This window comes from Anomaloglossus baeobatrachus, chromosome 2 (assembly GCF_048569485.1).
Source record: "Anomaloglossus baeobatrachus isolate aAnoBae1 chromosome 2, aAnoBae1.hap1, whole genome shotgun sequence".
NCBI lineage: Eukaryota > Metazoa > Chordata > Amphibia > Anura > Aromobatidae > Anomaloglossus > Anomaloglossus baeobatrachus.
This window is the reverse complement of record NC_134354.1, coordinates 89,996,016-90,008,984: the sequence shown is the minus strand read 5'-3', so window position 1 is coordinate 90,008,984 and position 12,969 is coordinate 89,996,016. Positions and strand designations below refer to the sequence as shown.

Sequence of the window (12,969 nt, the reverse complement as noted above, 5' to 3'; positions counted from 1 at the left end):
AAACCTCCTAATAAATCATTTATGTAGGAACCCCATTGACTTCAGGGGTCTAATCACAACACAATTTAATTATCCTCTAGCAGCATATAGTCTAGGGATTGGGGAGAATATAGTGCTCACTTGGCTCACACATTGGAGTTAATACATATCCTCATCAGTTGCCGTTCTTGTTGCTAAACATTCCTTGTTTTTGTAATGTTTTGAGAAAATATAAACTTAAATTCCATCATTAGATGTCACTGTTTGTGATAAATTATTTCATTAAAACCTCCATCTCTAAAGAAGATTCGGTTTGTTGACATTAGCAAATTGCAGGTTGACCCATCCAGGAACCATTGGGTTCCTGCATTGTACAGATAAAGCGCCCAGGTGACCTAGTCCTACTGTCAATTAATTATTGTTGACAGCTGGATGTTCTGTACATTTTATTTGGTTTTAGATAGACTACATAAGAAGTGAGTAAACTTTCAAAAATTGGTTTTGCTGACAACATATATAATTTGTTAGAATGATAGCAAGAAATTGGTAGGTGACTTTTGAGCTACATACAAGAATCGGGTTTTAATTGTCTGCAGTTACTTATAGCTAGAGCTTTAAATGAATTTAAAGGGTGTAACGTTAGTCACTACCTTATGGGGTCGCATGGACGGAAGGGTAGTCAGGAAAGCCGGGGTCTGGTAACAGGAGGTCACCTATAATTGTCGCGCCCAGGGAAGGGGGTACTTGGTCCTGGGCGGTAACAAATGGGAATGTCTCTCTGGTGGCCGTTGCCCGGTCCTGTGCCCTGGGGCTTCTTTTGTAAAACGGGGTAATTACAGGGGAGATAAGAGTTAATGTCATGTGACGCCACATGCGGGTTGCAGTTAAGGATGGAGAACTGCCGCTGCTAAATGTGGGTACTCCCAGAGCTGGTGGTGATTGCAGCAATAGTGTTAGGCCCTCTGCAGGTAGGGCCATGCCTGAGAGATGTAATGAGGCAATAATTGAGACCACACCAGGTTGTCTTTAACAGTCTCTACTCACTCGGACCCAGGGGTTGCTGGTTCAGGTCCCATGGCGTATCAGTGCCAATGTAGTGACCCAGGTTGCTCTGTCCCCGGCACTCTCTGTTGGTTGGGTCCCCATAGCGTGGAGCGTTTGGGGCCCGACTGTCCTTTTTGGGGTACAGTCTCCTTCTCCGTATGGCGGGCAGTGCAGACCCTGTGGGGAGGTAAGTGTCCGAACCCCGATCCTAGTTTACTGCTGATGCCCCCGGATTATTTGGTTCGGTGAAGTCTGTGAAGGTGTCCTCACCGGGCAGGTATTTATCAAGCCGTGTAGAACTGGCGCCTGATCTAGGGCCCTGTGCCCCGTTCGTGCTCCTGAAACGCCCTGGCCTATCAGGTCGTCACAGGGTATTGTGCAGTCTGCCTTTCTGTGCAATATCCACCTCCTCCTTGGTTACGGGTCCCCAACTAACGGTGTTGCCAACAGCAGTAAATCAAAATCCTAGAAAGTCCTAGGTACACTCTGCACCACACCCACCAGACACACCAGTGGACGGCCTGAGTGGAATAGGGCCACACACTTGGGGGGTTGGTTAAGGGGAGGTCAGGAGTGTCAGGAGCAGGGCAGTGAAGCGAGGAAGTTGAAGGAGAGAGGAGGACAGGAGCCAGGCTCCTTGAAAGTAACTAGGTGACAGACGATGGTCTGGACATAGTAGGAGCTGGACCCCCGGTCGCAGGGGATCGTGGCAAGGGGCACGGAACTGTCGAGGAGGACAGCCGGCGGCCTTGCACCATCACCGGGCTGGGACCAGGGCACGACGCGGTACGTGGACCCTAGGTCAGGGAGTAGCTTCAGGCAACCTGACAACTGACCCGACGAGAACGGAGCCTTCAAGATCCATTCTCCACCCACTCCAAAATCGGGGCACTAGCACAACGAGGGGGATAGGACTTTCCAGAAATACAGTCCAGAAAATCCCAAGGGTGAACCCTGAGAGCAAGCTCCCACAGTTAGCCATACTGGGGAGCAGGACCCGGCTAGTTCCACACTACCGGGACCAACAGAGAAGTAACTTAGTGCCAGGACGCAGGTGACGGATCACCAGGCAACACCATCGGGGACGGGACCCAAACTAGCTCCCCTCAGTGGCAGCGGTGTCCAGAACTTTGGTTTATCCAGTTGTCAGTGTCAGCTTTATGGACTGAGTGAGTACGAAAGTGGCCCCTGCGCTCCCCACGGGATCCCACCAACACCTTCACCAAGTTCTGGGGCATTACCCTTACCTGTGGAGGGTCCTAACATATGGCTGCCCCATTCCATCGCCCCGGGTACTCCTAACTGCAACGGTGGTACTCCCCAAATTATCACAAACCATGGGTGGTGTCACGAACTCTAACACATCCCCTGTAAATAACCCCCTTTGTTTGAGGAGCCGCGAGACCCCTCGAGCCACCGCGGTCCCGGATCTGAGCAGCCCAGCTGCTGACGTGTGGGGCACACTCTGGTCCCAGTGGTATGTCTGGTACCCGACCTGGCGACCTCTCTCCTGTGCCCTCGGGGTCACCATTGCATGGACCCAGCTCAGGCACGTCCGCACACCTCTCCTGTGTGCCACATGTCTCTAGACTCTGGACTGACTACTGACCCCTCCCACCAGATTGACCAACCCCAGGGACTCGTTCCTTTCCATGATGACTATCCCCTTACATGGTTAACCGTTTATGCCCGGTGTGGAGAACTAGGATTTTGGTTGTGCTTTGGTGGTATCGGCACTGGTACTCCAGGTCCCAGGGGGTAGGTCCTGCATCCCCAAGATGATGCAGTTCCCTGTAGTGCCCTGAGTGTCTCAGGGGCGCTACATAATCATAAGGAGAAAATAGGGATGTAGTCAGGTCACAAGCTGAAGGTCAAAATACCAGGAGAGCACATAGTAGATAAAAGGAGCAAAAAGGGATGTAGTCACGTAATTGTCCAGGGTCAAAGACAGGAGAACACGACAGGAATAGGGAGCGGGTAGAGAGAAGTCCAATAACAGTCCGGGGTAAGAGAACCAAGATCTGAACACAAGCTGACACATAAGCAACAGCAAGCCAGCAGAACCAGAGAAAACAACTAGCAGAGTTCTGGGGGAGCAAGCTCAGTAAAGAAGCCTGATCAGTTGCCTGGAGGATGGAACAGCTGAGTAACCAGCACCTCCCAGAACCAGCATGGAATCTTGTGTAGTAACCAAGCTGCCAGTTCATTATCAAGGACGGTGCTGCAGAGCATCTCCAAGGACAAGAAGCTCAGCACAAAGGAATAGACACACTGCCAGATCTGTTAGTGCCGCAGAGCATCTCCAGAGGCAAGATGCACTAAAGATGCACTAAACAAAGGAATGGACAGACTGCCAGATCTGTAAGCGCTGCAGAGCATCTCCAAGTCTGTGAACAAAGGGAACCTGTCATATAAAAAAAAACGCTATTAACTTGCAGATATAGGGTTATTCTGCACATTAATTGCATTCAGATACTGCCCGCTGCCTGGACTGAGAGGAAATTAATTTTATTCATCCCAGCAGCCTCAGGCTTTCAGTCATAGGGGTGCGGCCATTGCAGCTTTAGTCACCGCTCAGTGTATACAGTACATACAGTGTATACAGTGTATACTGTAACCACATCCGCGCTACTGACTGATAGCCAGCTCTGTACTGATGCAATGATGAGCCGGATGTCAGTCAGCACCGGGGATGGGGTTACAATCGTCACTCTATATGCACTGAAGTCACACCTCCATGACTGAAAGCTTGAGGCTGCCAGGAGTAATTAAGTTAATTTCCTCATGGCAATACTTTCATGCTCAAGTACCAGGCTCATTTTGACTTTTTCCACACATATATATTTTTATTTGCATTTTTTTCATTGTCAAATTCCAAGAGTAATAATAAATTATTTAGTTTTTTTTCATTGACATACATGTAGTGCCCGGTCCCGATGCGGCAACCCCGCCACTCTCTACACTTGCCCACCAGTTCTATGCATTTTATTCATGCTCTGGGGTCTGCCGCGACCTCCTCTTGCTTCCAAGCCACATGCAGGCTTCTGGGAGTGCCCATAGAGTGCGCATCACCAAGCCCCCTTTCTTAAAGCGCCAGCATCCCATACCCGGAAGTGATCCTTAAGATCATCTATTACCCTGAAGTTACTAAAGCCTGCCTTCCCTTAGGGGAGGTGCATGCGCAACGATGCCTATCATTAGTGTGTTGCTAGTTCTCAGGTCCCATACGTGTTACTGTGTCTGACCCTGCGCCCTTGTGTTTTTTACCAGTAACTCGTTCCTGCTAACTTGTGTCTCTTTCCAGAGCTTGTTACCATCTCTACTTCCGTGCTGCGACGTCTGAGCTATTACCTTTGTGCTGGCACGTCCAAGTCTCTACCTCCGTGCTGCTGCGTCCGAGCCTCCACCTCTTTGCTGTGATTTACGAGTATCCATCTCTGTGCTGTCATGTCCGAGCCTCCACCTCCGTGCTGTCATGTCCGAGCCTCCACCTCCGTGCTGTCATGTCCGAGCCTCCACCTCCGTGCTGTTATGTCCGAGCCTCCACCTCCATGCTGTCATGTCCGAGCCTCCACCTCCGTGCTGTCATGTCTGAGCCTCCACCTCGTGCTGTCATGTCCGAGCCTCCACGTCCATGCTGTCACGTTCGAGCCTCCACCTCTGTGCTGAGCACACCTTTACTGGACATTAGAGACTCACCAGTCCATCAGAGCCAACTCCACTGGTACTGGCTGCCGTGCATTTAGGCCCCCTGTGGCTACACCTGACAATCCATGTATAGGGGGTTAGCTCCAGGTTAGCTCCTACCACGGGAGTCTGGTGTACGGCCCAGTGGGTCCATTCCCACACGCTCGCCATCCCTCGGTGACTGTAACACAATATCTGTATAATGCCATTTTCTTTCCTCGGAGGTGTCAGTGACATAATTTGGGGTACATACAAAATAATGATTATGCTTTCTGAATGAGAAGAAAAAAACAATTATGTTGCTTTTTGTGATATTTTAAATAAAATGCTTTTCTTCTGTTGCACAGTTAAAGAGTTATCTTTATTCTATGGGTCAGTAGCCTATTTTTTTGCATGTTTTTCGTGAGTTTTATGCAATTTAAAAGTTGCTTTTAACAGTACCAGCAAAAGCTATGAGATTCCAGAAATCTCATGCACACATGCATTTTTTTTCCAGACTGAAATGGAAAATTGCTGCATTTTTTAAATAAGTAACATGTCAGTTCTTTCAGCATTTTATGCACCATTAAAAGCAATGAGCAGCTATGTATTTTGGTGCATTTTTTTCCTGCATTTTTGCTGCTTTTGTGGTGAATTAAACTAAGTTTATTTAAACTGTACACAAAATTAAATTTACCAGAAACGCAATTAAAAAACAGTAAAAAAGCATCGTGTGAACATACCCTTATGCAGATACCAAATGTATGTATTTGTATTTAGGTTTTATTACATTTATGCAATACATAATGCACTCTGAAAAATAAATAAATTGTCTTTCAGTCACCATGTACTGAGAGTCATAAGTTCAACATTTCTCTATCAATGTAGCTGTGTTAGAGTTTTCACTGGTACAATATTTGTACAAATATGACATTGGACATTTTTATTTTATTGTATATATATATATATATATATATATATATATGTAGGGTGATGTACAAAAAAACTGCAATTTTGGCATTTTTTTCTTTCAATTCTCCATGCAGAATAAATAGTTTTTACAGTATGCATTGATAACATTATAGCGATAGACAATTTGTAATTTTTTTTATGTTTTAACACTTTTGCACAAGAAGATATCTTAAAAAAAAAAACAAAAAAAAAAATATATATATATATATTTATATATACACGGATCTGTACTCCTTGACAGATCCGTGCCCCTTGCCACGATCCCCTGCGACCAGGGGTCCGACTCCTCTAGGCCCAGACCACTGTCTGCCACCTAGATCGTTTCCCGGGAGCCCCACTCCGGACCTCCTCTCACTTTCACTCCTCAGACTACACTACCCTCTGACACTTCTGACCTCCCTTCTCCAACCCCCCAGGTCACCCTATTCCACTTAAGCCGTCCACTGGTGTGTCTGGTGGGTGTGGTGCAGGGTGTATCTAGGGTTTGATTAGCTGATGTAGGCAACACTATATAGTTAGGGACCCAAAACCAAGAAGGAGGTGGATACTGCACGGGAGGGCAGATTGTGCAATACCCTGTGATGACCCGATAGTCCAGGGGCATCACATTTATGTGTGTGTGTGTGTTGTGTATATATATATATTTTTTTTTTTTTTCTTTGTGTCGCGGGCGGGGAGGACGCCGCCGCTGCTGCGCTCTCGCTAACGCTCGGGTCCGGCGCTGCTGCGGCTGCTGCTGCTCGGTGGCTCGAGCGGTGGGCCGGATCCGGGGACTCGAGCGGCGCTCCTCGCCCGTGAGTGAAAGGGGTGGTTGGTTTGGGGGATTTAGTCCGTGACGCCACCCACGGGTCGTGGTGAAGATGGGCACCACCGCTGATGGTGACGGGGATCCCGGGAGCGATGGTAGGGAGCAGCTGGGATGTTGTTTTCCCCCTCTGTGGGTAGGGGTCGGTGGTCCTGGAGCCCGGTGATGTGACGGGGAGGCACGGTTAGTGAGGTGCATGGTTGCAGGGACAGCGCGGCGCGGTGCCGGATGGCACGGGTGTACTCATTCAAGTAAGAAATGTACAAAGTCCTCGGTAAACCAAACGGCTGGATGGTCGGGTCCCGCAGCCGGCTGCTGTGTCTCTCCCCGGACAGGTGATGGCGACTGTCTTTCCCTGCACCTTGATGTTCTCAGTTGACTACTATGGATCCTCAACGGTAGTCCGCTCCCCGGTGTATGGGTACTGGAGGAGCCCGTTTGCCCGCAGGCGCTGGCCCTTCGGTCTCTAGCCTTAGGCGGTAGCTGTATACCCTCATGGTGTGGGCGGTTGCCTTCAATCGGGACTTTTGCTGTTAGGAAACCCCTGGGGTTCCGGTCACATTCGGATTTGACTATTGTCGGCGGCTCCAAGCCTGGTCGGGGTCCGATGGCCCTGCCTGTGTGTGCTGGCTTCACTTCGCTCCCCGGTCGGTACCGGCGGGCCAACGCCCGACCCCGGTCCTACGGTTCCGCGTTGCTCCACCACTCCTGCAGACGGCCACCACCGTCTGCCAACCTTGCTGTCAGTGCCTGGGCCGCAAACCCAGACACCCAAGTGCTCACTCCTCTCACTTCAAACTCCAAACTCTATCTGTCACTTTTCCCGCCTCCAGGCCTGTGAACTCCTCGGTGGGTGGGGCCAACCGCTTGGCTCCGCCCCACCTGGTGTGGACATCAGACACTGGAGGGAGGCAACAAGGGTTTTTGTTTGGCTGGTGTCCCTGTCTAATGGGGGTGGGGTGTTTGAGTGTTATCTGTGACGACCTGGCTAGTCCAGGGCACCACATTTGCATCATACCCTTAGAGCCGCCAGGACTTTTTGTTTGCAGAGCTGTGTGATGTCTTGTTTTTTTGCATAACTAATTTTTTATTGGTGCCAAAAAAAATCTTTTTTTTTTCATTTTATGGGAGGCAAATTGAGCAAATATGGTAATTCTGACCTTGTTTTAATTATTTTTTTGTATCACTTAACTTGCAGGATAAATAAGCCTAAGATTTCATTGTTATGGTTGCTACAGATGTGGTTTTTTTTGAAGAGACATTTGTTATTTTTTTGTTAGATTAAACTACTTTTTATTGTGAAACATTATTTATTTTTTTCATTTTTATTTTTAGTTTTATTTAAACACACAAAAATATTTTTTAATATACTTTTTTTTATTATATACAGTATATTAGTCTAGAGTAGTGTAGAGCATTATCCTGCCTGTCAGTGTTATGCACGATTTATTAGAGGCCATTGAGATCACACTGCAGGGAGCCAATGGAGTGACAATGGAAATGATACCCTTATGTCAGACTCTTTACATGATATAATCAACAGAGTCCGATGCATTTAAGGCTAGGTTCGCACACTGCGTCTTTTTGACGCTGCGTTTTTGGCCGCTAAAAACGCACAAAAATGCACCTGCGTCGAAAAAACGCGTGCGTTTTTGCCGCGATTTGGTGCGTTTTTGGCTGCGTTTTGCCGCGTTTTTGATCTCTGCGTTTTGCTGCGTTTTTCCAATGCATTGCATGGGGAAAAAACGCAGAAAAACGCAGGAAAGAACTGACATGTCCATTTTTTTTTTTAACTCAAAAACGCAAGTAAAAAAAACAGATGTGTACGGACAGCAAAAATGAAAACTCATAGACTTTGCTGGGAAGCAAAGTCCTGCAGTTTTGAGGCCAAAAACGCACCCGAAAAACGCGCAAAAACGCCGCGAAAAACGCACTGTGCGCACATAGCCTTAGGCGTTAAAGAGAAACTGTCAGCTTGATTTTTCAATGTAAAGACATGGTGGTAATGGCACTGTAATACTGATTAAATGTATATATTTGGTGCAGAAATCTGCTTTGTGGTTCTTCTTTAATCACCATTTGATGTTTTCTGTTATTTAGATTTTGTCAAATGGTTTTTATTCTGGAATTTTTTACAATGTAAGGAAAATGGGAAAATAAGAGAAAAATAAATTATACAACTATTACAATTGGGAAAGAGGAAAGGGGTAAAAAAGAAAGAAGATAAGAGGGAGGCTGTTAATTAGATTTCGTTGCACAGGATTTCTCCTCCCTGTCTGTGATTCCTTAGCCCTTCCACCTGCATCCGATCTGTGAATTGAGGGGGGAGATAAAGGAATGGCTCACATTTTTATCTAATCGGATATGGAACAAACTTTATTCTAATCATTTATGCCATTGTAGCGCCCTGGAAAGCCAGGTAGTTGGACACATAGGCCCCCACATAACACCAGTCCCACAAAGGGTTACAACAGCCAACCTGAAATCCTAGTCACCCCCTCAGGGAAGGACAGACACACCAGGGGGCGGAACCAGGTAGTTGGAAGATGCCCACCTAGGACTCTAGAGATCCCGGGGCAGGAAAACAGTCAGTTCAGTCTACGTTGGAGTGGAGTAGAATCTAAGAGGAGCTCAGGCAGCCAAGGCCTGGAGCTCGAGCTGACAGGTGCCAGGGTCGGAGCCCTGACACCTTGGCTAGGTGGCAGACGGTAGTCAGAGCCCGCAGGAGATGGGAAGACGGAGTCGGGGATCCCAGGTGGACCGGGACAGGGTAGGAGCCCGTCAGTACAGACACTGGAGAACCGGTCCGGAAACCGTGTGCACAAATGAGGTACTCGGTCCCTGAAGCCAGGACCGGCAGCAACGGCCTAGCTAATTAACCGATTGAGGGCAGGATTCTAGGTCTTATCCCAACCTAAGTCCCGAAAAGTAGACAACCACCCACCGATAGGGATAAGGCCACCGCCAGGGCCCATAGATCCCAAGGGTCAGTGTCAGATGGGCACGGCTCCCAACCAAAGAACCGGGAGCTGACTCCCGTGTTCCAAACTGGGAAGTTCCACCAACACAACAGAGAGTGCAGAGGGCAAAGGTTCTGACTATCACCCGGGTGTGGGATCAGATACACCCGTCAGCGGCAGCCGGCCACCATCCCATTGGTTTACCACAGGACTTGTGTGCTTTATTTCTACCATGAGTACAACCCCGGCTTGGCCGGGCGTGCCAGCCCCTACAACCATCATCACCCTCAGCACAGAGACACTGGGCCCCAGGACATCCACCCTTACCCCCGGAGGGGTTAACATCTAGCTGCCAGCCCAACATCCCCGGGAGCCCGTCAATGGCAGCGGTGGTGCTACTCCTTACCACACACAGTGGGTGGCATCACAGACATTTTACAAACAATCCCATGCAAATACGTCCCCTTTGTATTCGGAGTGTCCGCACGACCCCGGGTCTGGAAGACCCCTCGAGCCGTACTGTTGGTCCGGATCCGAGCAGCGCTGGCTGCTGGCACGGGGACGGCACACTATTTATTCATGAAAAGTTATGCAAACAGACTAAGACATGGAAACGTACATGATTACTGAGAATTAAAGAAATTGGGGATTGTCCAGCTCATGGTGTTCTCATACCAAATTAATTTAGAGTGATTGCAAATTCAAAATATTTTTTGCACTATTGTAATTCCAGTGAAATTGCATCTTAGAAAATCTTGCATTGATATTTGGTATAACCTCAGATGCTCATTTTATGAGCTTCAATCTCTCATACACTCGGTTCTTTAGATTAAAGTGAAGGCTCATCCTCTGCCATGTCTTGTTTCTTACAGTCGGAGTCTGTGTTCGGTGAACCCCAACAATCGAATGCTCATTAATACTAAGCCTGAAGTGCAAATTTGAAATTCTGATGACAAATTCAATTTACAAAATTAATAGACACTGTCTTTGAGGAAGTGCAGAGGTCACTATAAAAGTCACATCACAGAGACCCGTAATGATAAGCATAATTTCACATACCTCACAGTGGGAACAGAAAATGCCAAACTGCTACATACAGGGGTGAGATTCAGTCAGTTCTGAGCTGTTCCTCAGAGTGGAAGCAAGCAGTGCTCTATACCCGGGACAGAAGACCAGGGGCTTGCCATTTTCAACTGAATGTGCATCCGGTGGTTTTATGTACCACAATAGTTGAAATGGTCACCAAACTATCAGAGGCCTGCAACGGATGTTGGGGTGCACGTTGCCAGCGCAAAGCAGTGGCATCATACGGTGACGTGCCCGCTTCTTCCACTCAGCACATAGCGGAAGAAGAGGAAGCCGTGGGCGAGTGGAGAGGTAGGAAGAATCTTTTATTTTCTGTTACCAAATGGGAACCAGGATGGGGAACGTATGGGTCCAGAATGAAGGAAAGACAGACCCAAAATGGGAAACATATGGGAATCAAGATATTGGTATGTGTTTAGCATGGGGGACCAGGATGGGGGACATAGTGACCCAGGAGAAGGGACATAAAGGCCAAGGATGAGGAACATACAGGGAAAAGGATGGGAGATATAAGGGTCCAGGGTAGGGGACATAAGGAAGCAGGAAAATGAACATAGGGGCCCATGGTGGTGGACTTATGGGCCCAGGATGGGAGACATATGGGCCCATTATGGGGACATATCGGCCTAGGATGGGTAGTCATACAGGCCCAGGATGGGGGACATATAGGCCCAGGTATGGGGGCCATACAGGGCCAGAAAGGGGGTCATATAGTCCAGAAAGTGGTTCATTACACGAAAGAGCCCAGGATAGGAGACATTATTACACAAAAGGTCTTATAATAGGGACCATTATTACAGGATGGGGCCCAGGATGAGGGACATTAAATAAAGGAGCTAGGATAAGGAACATTATTAAATAAATATGCCCAAGATGTAGGACATTACTACTGGAAGGGGGCTCGGATGGAAGACATTATTACAGGAAGGGACAGTCATGTGGCTTCTGGCCATAAAAAGTCACAGGATCTGGCTGTGCAGATTGCTCCCTGACTTTCCAATGTTTCTGCTGTCAGTATTTATTGGTATAGATAACTTTCTTGTTAGATTCATCTCTCCCCCTTTTGGACCCAGCAGGAGCTCAACTTCCGCCTAGCTGCTGATCATCAGTATTCTCTTGATCCTTAAATAGAAGCTTATAGGTGCTTCCTTCCTTTGACTGGTGCTAGTCATATTTGTCAGTTCATTCAAGTCTTGGTTGCAAGCAAATGGCTTGTAATCCTCTGTGTATCATTGCTGTAAACTTTGCTGAACTTCTACCAGTGTTATCTATGGAAGTAGTTCATTCATTCTCCCCTTGTGTGTCCTCCTTGTGTCTTCTATAGTGTTTAGTGGGGTTGACGAAGAGCTCATCCCGGCCATTCTTTATTTAGGGCAGACCACTAGGGATACCTAAAGTCAGGTGTCTGGCTCGGCAAATAGGTGCGAAATCTATCTAGGGTGGTGAGCGACCTCAGGGACCAGTGGTAGGTTTGGTCAGGGGTCATGATCTTCACTTTCCCTAGACACAGGGTTTCTCTTCCCTTTCGCTGTTCGCTTGGTACTTCCCCGTACCTAGCGTGACAGAAGAAGAACATTATTATAGGATCAGCAAACCTTTTTTCCTTCATTATTATATGATGGTGGACATTATTACAGGAAGGGACCAGGATGGGGGACATAATTACTGTAGGAGATTGAGAATGAGGAAAATAGATTATTGGTTTGTGTTGGTAAGTAGGCACATAATTACTGTAGGGGACAACTAGAAGACATTATTACTGCTGTAATATAATTTACTTTTGATGATATTGTTTTTCATGGTATATGTGGTACTATCTGCTCACTATGGGATGGCAATATGTGGTCTTGTCATGATGAGGTGGTTTTTGTCCTTTGTATGTATGTGTGTAGTATTTGATCCCTGAATGGTGGTAATATGTGGTCTGGTCATGATGTGGTGGTATATTTTTCCCTTGTATTTTTTACTACAATTTTGTCCCTGGTATCCTTAGACAGCTCTTTGGTCTTGGATAAGATGTAGAGGTTGGAGTGTGGTTGATTAAGTGTGTGGACAGGTGTCTTTTATGTAGGTAACTAGAAATAGGCCCAAAGCTATCGCATCGGGAGTGTGGTGAAATGAACATCTGTCTATGCTTAGTGGTGCTGACAGGAGCAGTGGACATGTGTCACACTATTTGCGCTTTCCAATATATCTGTTGTATTTCATCCCTCTGCATTTGTGTATTGTATGTGTTGTGTCATTTGACCTCTTTCGCTGTCTCTTCCTTGTTGTGTGCTGTATATTGGAATCTGGTGTTGTGTTTCTTGAGCTGTGTTCACTATGCTCTCTCACCCAAACATTGCTGAAGCCATAGCGATGTCAGGCAAGCGCGGACATGCGCCTCCTTATGTGTGACTGTCAGGGCCGCTATGTCTCCTCGATCACCCAAACATCGCTGAAGCCATAGTGATGTCA

General features: G+C 47.4%; 1 long non-coding RNA gene across 1 annotated transcript in view; it reads left to right on the top strand.

The window, feature by feature from the left end:
• The window catches only part of LOC142290991 (uncharacterized), a 143,185-nt gene extending 138,313 nt beyond the window's left edge, over positions 1-4,872 (top strand). Inside the window, exon 4 of the long non-coding RNA XR_012750423.1 lies at positions 4,328-4,872. This is a non-coding gene — a long non-coding RNA (uncharacterized LOC142290991). The remainder of the gene's footprint in view (positions 1-4,327) is intronic.
• Positions 4,873-12,969: the final 8,097 nt, after the last annotated feature.